General features: G+C 43.0%; 1 protein-coding gene across 15 annotated transcripts in view; it reads left to right on the top strand.

Annotated features, from left to right (window-relative positions):
- dst (dystonin) overlaps positions 1-13,410 on the top strand; it is a 568,493-nt gene that overhangs the window by 108,022 nt on the left and 447,061 nt on the right. The window lies entirely within an intron of this gene.

Raw genomic sequence — 13,410 nt, 5'->3', positions numbered from 1 at the left:
CATGGCTGGTGGACTGGTATTCTGCTTACAAGTATGTCGGTAAAGAAAATGTGACAAGAGCCATAAAAAATCCTTTTGCAGCTTCACCCCTCCTCCAGTCCCTACAACCATGTCTCTCTCCTTAACCTCCTCCAGCCCCTACAAACCCCCTCTCTCTGTAATCTCCTCCAGTCCCTACAACACTCTCTCTCTCTGTAACTTCCTCTAGCCCCTACAATCCTCCCTCTCTCTGTAACCTCCTCCAGTCCCTACAAACCTCTCTCTCTGTAACCTCCTCCAGTCCCTACAAACCTCTCTCTCTCTGTAACCTCCTCCAGTCCCTACAACTCTCCCTCTCTCTATAAGCTCCTCCAGCCCCTACAACCCTCTCTCTCTTTGTAACTTCCTCCAATCTCTACAACTCTCCCTCTTTCTGTAACCTCCTCCAGTCCCTCTAACCCTGTCATTGTAACATCCTCCAGCCCCTACAACCTTCCCTCTCTCTCTAACCTCCTCCAACCTCTACAACCCTCCCTCTTTCTCTGTAATCTCCTGCACCCACTACAATCCATCCTCTTTGTTCCTCTAACTCTGGCCCTCCATGCATTTCTTCCCCCCTTCCCTCCACCTTTCACAGTTGTACCTTTAGCTGTTTATATCCTGAGCTCTGGAATTCTCTCCCTAAACCTCTTTCTCATTTTAAGATTCTCCTGAAAACCCACCTCTTTGACCAAGCTTTTGGCCAGCTGTCCTAATGCCCTCTCCTCTGGTTCTATGTTAATTTTGGCCTAATTTAAGCTCTTGTGAAGTGTTTTGGGGCATTTGCCTACGTTAAAAGTGCTATGTAAATGTATGTTACTGAGTAATTGTTTGAAGCTCATCAATGTTTAAATGGTTGTGCTATTGAAAATATGTGGTGCGAAAATTCATGAGGGTCCGTTTTCTGTCCCAAGGGTTATAATTCACCATCTGCCTGCACCCATTCCTGTTTAGGCAGGCAGCATGCAAACTTTGTGCTGCCTCCTCGTTTGCATGATTGTAGCATTAGGCTGAGCGAGGTCCATGCTGCTGGTTGCCTGAGTGCTCAGCAGGGAGCCCAGCAGCATGCGCTGATATCACATGATGCAGTTAGCCTGCTCCTTTTAAAGGCAGTCTGTCCCTCTTAAAGGGGAGCTGCACTCATTGGAAGAAACTGCTGCTAATTGTCAGTATTGACATTGGCTACAAGTTGGAGCTGCGCAAATGGAGCACATGGGTAAGAGAGAAAGCTCCCAGGTTCACGCTGAAGGAAGTTGAAAGGGTGGAAGAGCATGTAGGAGTCCAGCTCAAAGTTGGTAGCGAGTACGGCAGAGGACTTGCCCTCTTGGCAGTCTCTACTCCATCTCCCTGTCATGCTGCAGACCCAGAGGCACTGCCACTGCCGCATCCCAAGGCACTTATCTGTTGCAGCCTTTGTGTGGACAGGTTACCTACTCCTCTGGCCTCTCTGTGAGGATGTAGCAACTCTCCCTGACTGACCCAAGAACTCACCACAACACCTCCAAAAACACCTCTTGTCTCACACTTTCCAGTTGCAGAGGTTAGTTTTAAATATCTTAACTGCAAGATGATGGCTGGCACATTAATAATACTTTTGGGCATTCCCTCATGCAGCTGAATGTATCTTTGGTAGGTGACAAGTAATACACCTACAGGATCTAAGTTTAGGATTCATGTGTCAGTTAAACTGCAACAGCTGCTTGAAGTCACGGTCTGGCCAATTGGGGAAATTTCCATGGCCCGCCCACACAAACACCCGTCCCAGCATGGGCACCTTGTGTGCTGTGTCAGAATCGCTGCACACCTAACCAGGAGGGCCTCCAGCTTTCACATTGCTGACTCTGGTGGCAGGGCAGAGCCAAAATATTTCAGCTGCAGTCTTTCTTTTACACTGTGTATATTTTCTTTTTAATTGTGATCAGGGTAGAATGAAGACCTTTCGTAAACTTGGTATGTTTAATTGTCGCAGATGCTTTTGCTTTTCGAGCAGAAAGAGGAGAATGTTTTAAACAAAAGACACTAGCAATAGAGCAGAAACCTCGGCTTGGGAGTGAAGCAGAAGTGAACAGAATATGGAGTGTGCGTTGTGTGTAAATGCCATCTTGGGTAAAAATTTTGGACGTTATTGCTGTGGCTGTCATGATTTGATGTGAGCTTACTGTGTCTCTGACAACGGACTTGTCTATTCAAATGTCCTGTATGTTACAAATGGGTCTGGACAGAGTTCTGTGAAGTGCTGTGAAGTCGCATCAATTTGCGCTAATGCCTGTGGTTAAATCAGCAACTGTACTATAAGAGAAAAACCTCTTCTCACTGAAAGCTTTGAGTGGAAAATCTTGAACTTTATTTAAAGTCGCTGAACCAGTGTATTCATTTGGTACAAAAACAAAAACAGAATTACCTGGAAAAACTCAGCAGGTCTGGCAGCATCGGTGGAGAAGAAAAGAGTTGACGTTTCGAGTCCAATGACCCTTCAACAGAACTGAGTGTAGTTAGGAGAGGGGTGAAATATAAGCTGGTTTAAGGTGGGGGGTGGGGTGGGGGGAGAGAAGTTGAGGGTGGGGTGGTTGTTTTGGATTTCCAGCATCCGCAGTAGTTTTTTGTTTTTATTCATTTGGTACTTGCTTGGAGCTTGTATCAGACAGAAACTCTGGCATAATAGTCAGTAGCCTCTTTGCCCCCCACCTCCCCCCGCCTCCCCCGGGTCTGCTGACCACCTGATACCTGCTTCCAGTGGGTGGAGATCCCTGCTGGCAGGGAAAATCTCAGATCCACCCGGTAGATCCCCTCCTGAGGTTACTTTTAAACTTCCTTACTTGACTGAAGGTGCACATGGTGGAGAGTTTTTTTTTTGCTTGTATCCCTGGCCATGTTAAAGGCATTCTATTAAGAGAAGTTATGTTTTTTCCATATCTAAAACATCCCAAGGCACTTCACAGGAGCATTATTAAACAAAATTTGACACTGAGGCACATCAGGAGGCACAAGAGTAGGTAACCAGAAGCCTGGTCAAGGAGGTAGGTTTTAAGGAGCATCTTAAGGGAGGAGAAAGAGATGGAGTGGTTTGGGAGGGAGTTCCAGAACTTAGAGCTTAGGCAGCTGAAGACACTGCCACCTGCAGTGGGCTGTTGAAAATCTAGGATATGCAAGAGGCCAGAACCAATGGTGGTATTGTAGATGTTTTTTTAAAACTGCAAAATGCTTTTTCTCGACGGCCCACTGATGGGAGGAATAGGAGAAGCGACTTGAGACTTGGAAGCATTTTTAAAGAAGTGGCCCCTCAAGCTGTGAAGTGTGTTAAGCATGGAGAACAAGAGAAACACAGAATAGTCCAGCTCTTGTCCTGTGAAGTGAGGAGTGGAGTAGGTATTGCTATTGTGTGTGATGCGTGCTGAATAGTCTGCAATCTGGAGTGGTCATTTTGGATGTCGATTTAAGATCATCTTTTTTTACTGCATGTTCCAGTGGGTGTAATTCACATATTGGGATTTTTTTTTTTTTGGATAAACTCTTTGAGGTGCCTTTTATACCGTGTCAGCCTGGAATCAATAAAGACCACGTAGGTTCCTGATAGGATCATGTCTGTCGGATTAAGGAGTTTGTGTTTTATTTAATGTGATTTTAAAATGTAAAGTTTTTCCCTTTCTAAATTTCAGAATGAGATTAATTGTTAATAAATCCATGTTAATTTGCCCGGAAATGTTAAAATCCAGCGTCTTTGATCTGGACGTTAATTGATCTGTGTTTGATTAGGGCACCATTTCCTACAATAGCTGCAAGTGCGGCAGTCCATCTTAACGAGCAATGCAAGCTTGTGAAAGCCTTAAGCAGCTACTGAACCATTGTTTGGCCAGATTTGAAGAGGTTGCTGTACATAAAGTGCTGCAATGACGAGATATCAAAAGTACTTTGGAGTGAGAAACAGAGTTCACATTTCAAGTCCAATATGGCTCTTCCTCTGAAGAAGTCATATTGGACTGGAAAAGTTAACTCTGTTTGTCTCTCCACAGATTCTGCCAGAACTGCTGAGTTTTTCCAGCATTTTCTGTTTTTATTTTAGATCTCCAGCATCCACAGTATTTTGCTTTAATCAAAAGTACTTTGGGTTGTGAAGCACTTTTTGGGATGCCCTGAGGTGGTGAGTGGTGCTAAAAATGCTCAGTAATTCAGACTTTAGGAAAAGATTGTAATTCAAGTCCCAGTCTGCAGAACCAAGGGGACCAAGCAGACAAATACACAGCAGCAAAATATTGCTGGTTACTTTGAAGATGGTAATTGTTGAATTCAGCTAGGTTTTGTGATTTATTTGCAAATTATTTAACGTGCATCTTATTTTTTTCAATTTTCAGGCATATAATTATCTCCTCAATGGCAGCTGGGATTTGGAGAAATGTTTTAAGGGATTTGATTGGCCCATTCTGTGGGAGCTGCTGGTATGCTATTGGTAGCTCTCAATAAAAAATACATTGGGAAAACTTTTCCCCCCGTTGGAGGGGGAAGTGTGGGAGCGGGCAGGTGCGCCTCCGGTTGGTGCTCTCGATTGGGGGTGCGCTGCCATTTTACGTGGGCGGGCTAATTAAGGCTCGCCCAGCGTGACGTCCACCAGGAAGCGCTATGCGCTCTCTGTGCGGGCAAGGGGGGAGGGTGGTATTCCCTGAGCCGAGAGTGCGCTCTTTCGCACATGCGCACAAAAGAGCACACTCATCTCCCTGAGGCTAAGTACTGCCTCAGGGAGATCAGTTCAGAATTAAAATTTTTAATAGAAATGATAAAATAAAAATTTCCCTGACATGTTCCCTCATGTGACACTGTTACATGAGTTGGGACATGTCCATAACTTTTATTGAAAGATTTGATAAAAATTTAAATACCCTCATGAAACCTCATCCCACCCGTGGATGAAGTTTCTTGCTTTTTCTGAAGCCCGCCAGGGCTCCCAGTCTGCCCGCCAACCTTAAGGCTGCACGGGCAGGTCCATTAATTACCTTAATTAGCTTTTCAATGGCCTCAATAGGCCATTGGCTGCACCCCCGCCGACCTGAAAATAGAAATGATGGGGGGTGACGTCGGGAGTTACACCTGACGTCATCCCGTGTCATTTTACGCGTCGACGAGCGGGCCCCGCCCCCGCTCGCTGACCGGAAGATCCTGCCCATTATTTTTGGCATGTTTTCTGCAGGTTTTCCTCCTTGTTGATAGCTGAATTAATCAGTAAGGTTAATCTAACCTTGGGTGCGTTTCCCAATTCAGAAGGTGTGGCTGTTGTTTTATTTCTGCTGTAGTTAAATTTGACGTGTGACATAGCTGAAGTTTTCATTTCCAAATGTAATTTAACGCACAGGTTCCAGCACAGTGACCTTTCATTCCACCGTCATCAAACCTATAAATACATTTATGTGAAAGCTTATCTTAAAGAAATAAAGACTTTTTTTACAATGTTGTTCAACGCTCCAAAATACAGAGAGCTCACCATTGAGAGCTCACCCCCAAACCCAAGCTGTCCCAAGCCGGCCCGCTGTTTGTCGTTAGCCAATCGGGAATGTGTGAATGTGAGGAATGAAACCACCACCACCCTGTACTCTGGGCTTCTGGCTCCTCCTGCAGAGGATGCCGCTCTCTCCTTGGAAGGCATCCATGAGGGCCAAACAATTCCTCTCCCTAGTGCTCTCCTCTTCCATCACCACCTGCTGATGGGGAATCTGGCCAACTGCCACCATGGCAACTGTGGGGCCCAGTGCAAGAGTCAGGGAGACAGTGAGACCTCCCCATCACACATATGTTTAAGGCTTAACGATATAGAGGTGCATTTTTTGGGAGGCCTGTTAGAAAGAGAGACTTGCATTTGTATCTCCCCTTTCATGATTGCAGACTGTTCCAAAGTGCTTTACAATTCACTGTTATGTAGGAAAAGTGGCAGTCACGTTGTGCACAGCAAGCTCCCACAAACAACAACGTGATAGTGACCAAATAAATATGTCGATGTTGGTTGAGGGATATATGTTGGTCCAGACACCAGGGAGAATTCCATACTCTTTGAATTTGTGTCATGCAATATTTTACATCCACCTGAGAAGGCAGGCGCCAGCCTTGGTTTAACATCTCATCGAAAGGTGGCATCGCCGGCAGTGCAACACTCCCTCTGTACTGCACTGGAGTGTCAGCCTCAATTGTGTGTTCAAACCTCTGGAGTGGGGCTTAAAACCGCAGTCTCCTGATCCAGAGGTGAGGGTGTCCCCACAGGGCCAAGGCTGACAAATAGGAGGCAGAGGCTTCATTTTTAAGTGAAGACAAGAATACAGTGCACATACGAATTAGGAGCAGGAGTAGGTCATTTGGCCCCATGACCCTGCTTTGCCATTTTTATAAGACCATGGCTGAACTTATTGTGGTATCAACTCCACTTTCCTGTCTGCCATCCGAAACCCTTGACTCCTCGTTGATTAAAAATCTAACTAACCCAGCCTTGAATATATTCAATGACCCTGCTCTCCAGGGAAGAGAATTCCACAGACTGATGACTCTCTTGAGAGAAGAAATTTCTCCTCACCTCAATCTTAAATGGGAGACCCCTAATTTTTAAACTGTGTTCCCTAGTTCTGGACTCTCCCACAAGGGGGAGCATCCTCTCAGCATCCACCCTGTCAACTGAGGGCTTTTTTAAGCTCCATTCACTATGGCTAAATCTAAGTAATTTTACATTTGAATCTTCAAATCCTGTTTTGTTAAATGTGCTGCCTGTTACCATTAAGAACAGATGTGCTTGGAGCACTAATGGACTCGAGTCAAAATGTTGAGCTTTAAGAAACTTGTACTGTGAGCATCTATTTATAATTTTAAATGCAAAGGAAAACTTCTGAAATGTTAGTGAAAATATCAGCAGTGTTGCTGTTTTGACTTTTTCAGAGACACCAATAAACTAAGCATCGCATCAGTATGTATGGGTCAGAACCACACTTGGTCCAGTGTCCAGAGTCCTTGCTGTTCTCCAACTTTGCTTGACCACTTTCCTGTGCTTCCTATACCTTATTTTTATCCAGATGAGTTTAATTACATAGAATTACAGAGGCCCATTTTGTTGCTGTAAATTTGTTTTAGTGCAAATGCTTTATAACAGTGTTTATGCTCCCCAAGAGACTTCTTCTACCCCTCTTCATCTAAACTTGTCAATGCGACCTTCTATTTATTTATCCCCCCATGGTTTTATCCTGCTGATCCTTAAAAGCGTCTATGCTTTTCTCAACTACTCCATGTGGTAACAAATTCCACATTCTTGGAACTCTCTGGGTAAAGACATTTATTCCTGAATTCTCTGAATTTATTAGTGACTATCATATATTGATTATTCCTGTGTGGTTTTACTGATCCAATTCATCGTTGCTTTGAGGACCTTTTCCCCCTAGTTCTTCTACATTTTTGTTTGGTCATGTCTGTTAAAACCTGTTTCAAGCGATTGCTGATATATGTGATACTTCTGCTTATCTCTCAATTATTCGCCTGTGGCTGCTTCCAGGGTTTCGGTGTTGCCGGGACTCCAGGGCTTTCCAGGAATTAAAGGTTATTCTTGGGAGATTGCTCCGAGCAATCCGGGAGAAGAGTCATGGAAGAATTTTTTTTTACAAGTTGCAATATTTATTTCATTTTGAATACTTTTTTTTTCATTTAACAAAATGTATCAAAAATTAGAGATGGGGGCGTGATGGCTATTTGACTGGGTGGGGCAATTGGAGGTGGGAAGTCATGTGATAGAATCTCCAGCAATATGCCCAATCAGACTTGGACACTCTAATTTGAGAGGTCCTGTGTTTCTCTGTTGCTACAGTTTGAGATAGGGATGCCAACTCTGGTGATAAGGTACTGGAGCTTTGGCCAGGTGGCTTCTCATTATAGCATTCTATCTAGTGACACCACTTGTGATGCTTAGTCACATGACATTTCATTGTGTGACAAAACTACAAATTTGCCTTGTGCTAGCATTATGAAATAGAACGAAAGTAGGCCATTCAGCCCCTTAGGCGTGCTCTGCCATTCATTAAGATCATGCCTGACCTGTTTGTATTGAATTCCACATTCACATCTAGCCCCGATAACCTCTGATTCCCTTGCCTAATAAGAATCTATCTACCTCTGCCAAAGTGACCAACTTCACATTTTCCCACATTATACTCCATCTGTCAGATTTTTGCCCACTCACTCAACCTATCTATATCTATATCTGTCTGCAACCTCCTTATGTCCTCTTCACAACATACCTTCCTAATTATCTTTGTGTCATGTGCAAGTTTAGCTACCATGCCTTCACTCCTGTCATTTAAGTAATTGATATAAATTGTAAGAAGTTGAGGCCCCAGCGCAGACCCTTGCGGGACTCCACTCATCATATCCTGCCAATCAGAAAAAGACTCATTTAAGCATGCACTTTGTTTTCTGCTAGCCAGCCAACCTTCTATTGTCCAAGATTTTTGCCTTTTATGGGACACTTGGATGCACATCATACAGCTTGTAGATCCTGGTAGAAGTTGAAAGCACTGTTGCTGTTTTTTTGTTTAATTATAAGCTACTGCTGCTAACACGTCCTGGTGTTTTGATTTAACCACAGTTGGTCAGCACCTATCTCTAGCCCCATGGACATTTGGACTGAACGGACCACTGAAGGAGCAGTGCATATTTGTCTGATCTCAATAAAATAGGCAATCAGGGGTATGAGAGCAGTTGGAAAGCGTTTTGAAATGATGACGTTTTATTCATCTTAGGTTCGGAAGCACAGTTTGAACAGAACTGAGCTTTTGAAGTTAGTGGTGCTGTTGAGCTGCTGGGTGATGGTTCGCTAGCTCCAGTTGATTTGCTCCCCATTCTCCAATTTCTGCTCAGGATGATGCTCAAGAGGTTCCAGTTCCTTGTAAGATGGGAGTGCTCTGGGGTGGGGAGAGTAAAGGGAGAAAGAAAGACTGAAGCAGCAAGAGCCAATGCTTTCAACCCGAGGTTAATTGTTTGCTGGGGAGATAGCAGAAAAAGAGTGCCGAAATAAAGGGAATGCACTCTGTCAGGTTGTGACAAGTGGTGCTCCCCAGGGATATGTTCTGCGCCTCAGCTTTTCACTGTGTATATATCAATGCCTTGGATTTAGTAATAGAGTTATAAGTCAAAATGTGCAGATGACACTGAGATGGGAGGTGCAGTAAGTTGTGTGAATGAAAGGAGAATGCTACAAAGGGGCAAAGATTGAGTGGGAAAACTGGCAGAAGGACTTAAATGTGGTGAAGTGTGATGCCCTCCACCTTGTGCCTAAGAAAGATGAAACATGATATTTTCTTAAGGGTGAGACGGGAATCTGTGGAGGAGCAAAGGGATTTGTGCACAAATGACTAAAACCTAGTGCCTAGGTACAAGAAGTCATGAAAAAGGCTAATGGAATGTTGGCCTTGATCTCAAGGAGTTGGAATTCAGAAGTGAGGAATCGATGCTTCAGTTGTACTGAGCCTGGGTCAGACCCCATTTAGAGCATTGTATTCAGTTCTGTGCACTGCATCTCAGAAAAGATGCATCCGCCTAGGAGAGAAGTATGGTGCAGAAACACCATAATGATACTAGGGCTTAAAGGGTTAAAATATTAGAACAGGTTGCATAAACTAATTCCATTGAACTTAGAAAGCTGTGGGGTGATCTAATCAAGGAATTTAAAATGACGAGGATTTGGCAGGATAAACTTTCTCTGGTGGTGGAATTCCAAACAAGGGTGCATAATCTGAAAATTAGAGCTTGGCCATCTAGGAATGAAATCTGGGAGCAAAGTCTCACAAAAGGGCTGTGGAGGCTAGGGGTCAGCTGACATTTTCAGGACCACAGTGGTCAATTCTGGTTGAGTAACAGCGTTAAGGAATATGGAGGAAAGGTATGAAAAATGGAGTTGAGGTACAGATCAGCCATGATCTAATTAAATAGCAGAGCCAGCTGGCACACAATATTTCAGAAAGACAAACAGAATGGCAAAGGAGGAGGGGTAGCCCTGATAGTAAAAGACGACATAAGGATATTAGTGAGAAAGGATTTGGCCTCTGAAGATCACGAAATAGAATCACTATGGATGAAAATTAGGAATAGCAAGAGTCAGAAAACACTACAGTTTACTTTTAGAGTAATTATTCTATTGGGCAGAACATTTAACAAAAAATTATTGGAGCCTGTAACAAAGGAAATGTAATAATAGTGGGGGACTTTAATCTTCTTATACACTGGGACAATCAAATTGACAAGAATAGTCTAGAAAATTAGTTTGTAGAATGTTATTGTGAGAGTTTCTTGGAGCAGTACGTAGTGGAACTGAGTAGGGATAAAGCTATCTTAGATCTAGTATTGTGTAATGAAGCAGGGTTAATTAGTAATGTCATAGTAAAAGAGCTCCTGGGGAATAGTGGCCATAATACCATTGAATTCCATGTTAAGTTTGAAAGTGACATATTCCAGTCACAAACAAAAATCTTAAAATTAAACAAAGCCAATTACATAGATGTGAGGGGAGAACTGGCTAAGGATAATTGGGTAAATAGACCAAAAGGTAGGGAGGTAATTGAATAGTGGGAAACATTTAAAAATAAAAGTCAAAATATTCTACAAAAATACATTCCATTGAAGAACAAAAACTCAGCAAGAAGAACCCCTCTGTACTCACTGAGGAAGGCAAGGATAATGTTAGATTAAAAGAAGAGGCTTACAACGCCCCAAAAATCAGTAGCAAATCTGAGGATTGGAAGTGTTTCAGAAACCAGCAAAGGGCCACCTAAATGTTGATTTAAAAAGGGAAAAAAATAGAGTGAGAATAAACTAACCAGGAATATAAAAACGGATTACAAGAGCTTTTGTAAGTTTATAAAAAGAGAATAGTTAAAGTAAATGTTGGCCCCTTAGAAGCAGAGCCAGAGGAAATTATCATGGGGGACAAGGAAATGGCAGAGGCATTGAACAAATATTTTGCGTCTGTCTTCACAATAGACAACACAAGTTCCATACCAGAAATTGACAATAATCTAGGGGCTAAAAAGACTGAGGAAACTAGGGAAATTAACATCCGCAGTGATAAAGCATTGAAGAAACTTAAGGGACTAAAATTCGACTGATGTCCAAGACCTGATGGCTGACACCCAAGGGTTCTAAAGGAGATGGCTGCATAGATAGTGGATGTGATAGCTATGATTTTCCAAAATTCCTTAGATTCAGGAATGGTCCCAGTAGATTGGAAGTTTGTAAGTGTTACACCACTTTTCAAGAAAGAGGGGAGAGAGAAAACACCAAACTATAGGCTAGTTAGCCTAACATCAGTTGTTGGGAAAATGTTATCCTTTCATGGGATGTGGGCATCACTGGAAACGCCAGCATTTGTTGCCCATCCCTAGTTACCCTTGAACTGAGAAGCTTGCTAGACACTTGCAGAGGGCGGTTAAGAGTTAACCATGTTGCTGTGGGTCTGGAGTCACATGTAGGCCAGACCAGGTAAGGATGGCAGACTTCCTTCCCTAAAGAACATTAGTGAACATGATGGGTTTTTATGACAATCAATGGTAGCTTTATGGTCACTATTACTGAGACTAGCTTTCAATTCCAGAATTATCAATTGAAGTTAAATTTCACCAGCTGTCATGGCAGGATTTGAACCCATGTCCCCAGAGCATGCTGGAATCTATAATTAAGGCAGTCTTAATAATGCACTTAGAAAAGCATAGTATAATTAGAACCAGTCAACATGGTTTTACCAAGGGGAATCCCTGTTTAACAAATTTAGATTTTTTTCAGAATATAACAAGTAGGGTAGATAAAGGGGAACCAGTGGATGTGGTATACCTGGATTTCCAAATGGTATTCAATAAGGGGCCGCACAAAAAGTTGACAGGCAAAATAAGGGCTCATGGAATTGAGGGTAATATATGAGCATGGATAGAGGATTTGTTGATTGGTTAACGGATAGAAAACAGCAATTGGGCATAAATGGGGCTTTTTCAAGTTGGCAAGCGACTAGTGGAGTGCCGCAAGGATCAGTGCTGGGGCGTCAGCTATTTACAAGATATATTAATGACTTAGATGAGGAGCCAGAGAGATGTCTATATAAGTTTTATGATGATACCAAGCTAGGTGGAAAGGTAAGCTTGGGGGAAGACACAGAGGCCGCCAAGAGATCTAGACAGGTGAAGTGAATGGGCAACAAGATGAAAGATGGAGTATAGTATAGGGAAGTATGAAGTTATCGTAAGAATAAGAAAGCAAAATTTTTTAAAAAGATGCGAAACTTGTAAGTGTTGATGTTCAAAGAAACTCAGGTGTGCTCATACAAGGAACACAGAAAGTTAGCATGCAGGTACAACAAGCAGTTAGGAAGGCAAATGGCATACTGGCCTTTATTGCAAGGGGATTGGAGTACAAGAATAAAGAAGTCTTGCTACAGTTGTACAGTTTTTGGTGAGACCGCATCTGGAGTACTGCGGCAATTTTGGTCTCCACATTTAATAAAGGATATACTTGCACTGGCGGTGGTACAGTGAAGGTTCACTAAATTGGTCCCTGGAATGAGGGGGTTGTCCTATGATGAGAGGCTGGGTACATTGGGCTTAAGTTTTCTGCAGTTTAAAAGAATGAGATCATTCTCATTGAAACCTACAAAATTCTGAAGGGGTTTGATAAGGTAGATGCTGAGAGATTGTTTCCTCTGGCTGGGTAATCTAAAACACGGAGTCACAGTCTCAGAAAAAGGGGCCGATTATTTAAGACTGAGATGCGGAGAAGTTACTTCTTTTGAAGGGTTGTGAACGTTTTGGAATTCTCTACCCCAGAGGGTTGTGAATGCATCACCATTGAATACATTTAAGGCTGAGATATGCAGATTTTTGGTGTCTCAGTGCGTTAAGGGATATGCGGAGGAGGCAGGAAAATGGAGTTGAAGCCCAAGATCAGCCATGGCCATATTGAATGGCGGAGCAGGCTCGGTGGACCGTGTGGTCTACTCCTGCTCCTATTTCTTATGTTCGTAAGGCCTCCTCCTGTTACGGTGAGGAGTTCACAACAAGTATGAAACTGGGAGGAGGAGCAGTAGCTTCAATTATTTGCCAAGGGTTCAAACATCCCAGCAATGATTGCCGGGGCAATGCAGTGTCAGCGTCTTGCTGTACCAACTATTTTTAAACCAGTTTTATGCTAAGTAAGTGTGACTGTAGAAGTGGTTCATGGATTGAAAAAATGTTTGAATTGGAATGTAGGCCTAGTTTGCTCATAAAAAGACAACTATCAATTAGTTAGCTGGAAAATTATTTGGAGGATAGTTGACATGCTTATTTAAACAGCTTTTGCTTCATATCCATTGCAACAAGTGGAAACATTCAACAGAACCAGTGCCTGCACAGACCAAGCTAT

The sequence above is a fragment of the Cetorhinus maximus genome, chromosome 5 (assembly GCF_964194155.1).
Source record: "Cetorhinus maximus chromosome 5, sCetMax3.hap1.1, whole genome shotgun sequence".
In the NCBI taxonomy this organism is placed as follows: Eukaryota; Metazoa; Chordata; class Chondrichthyes; order Lamniformes; family Cetorhinidae; genus Cetorhinus; species Cetorhinus maximus.
Note: the sequence above shows the minus strand (reverse complement) of the source record. Positions and strands in the feature narration are given on the sequence as shown.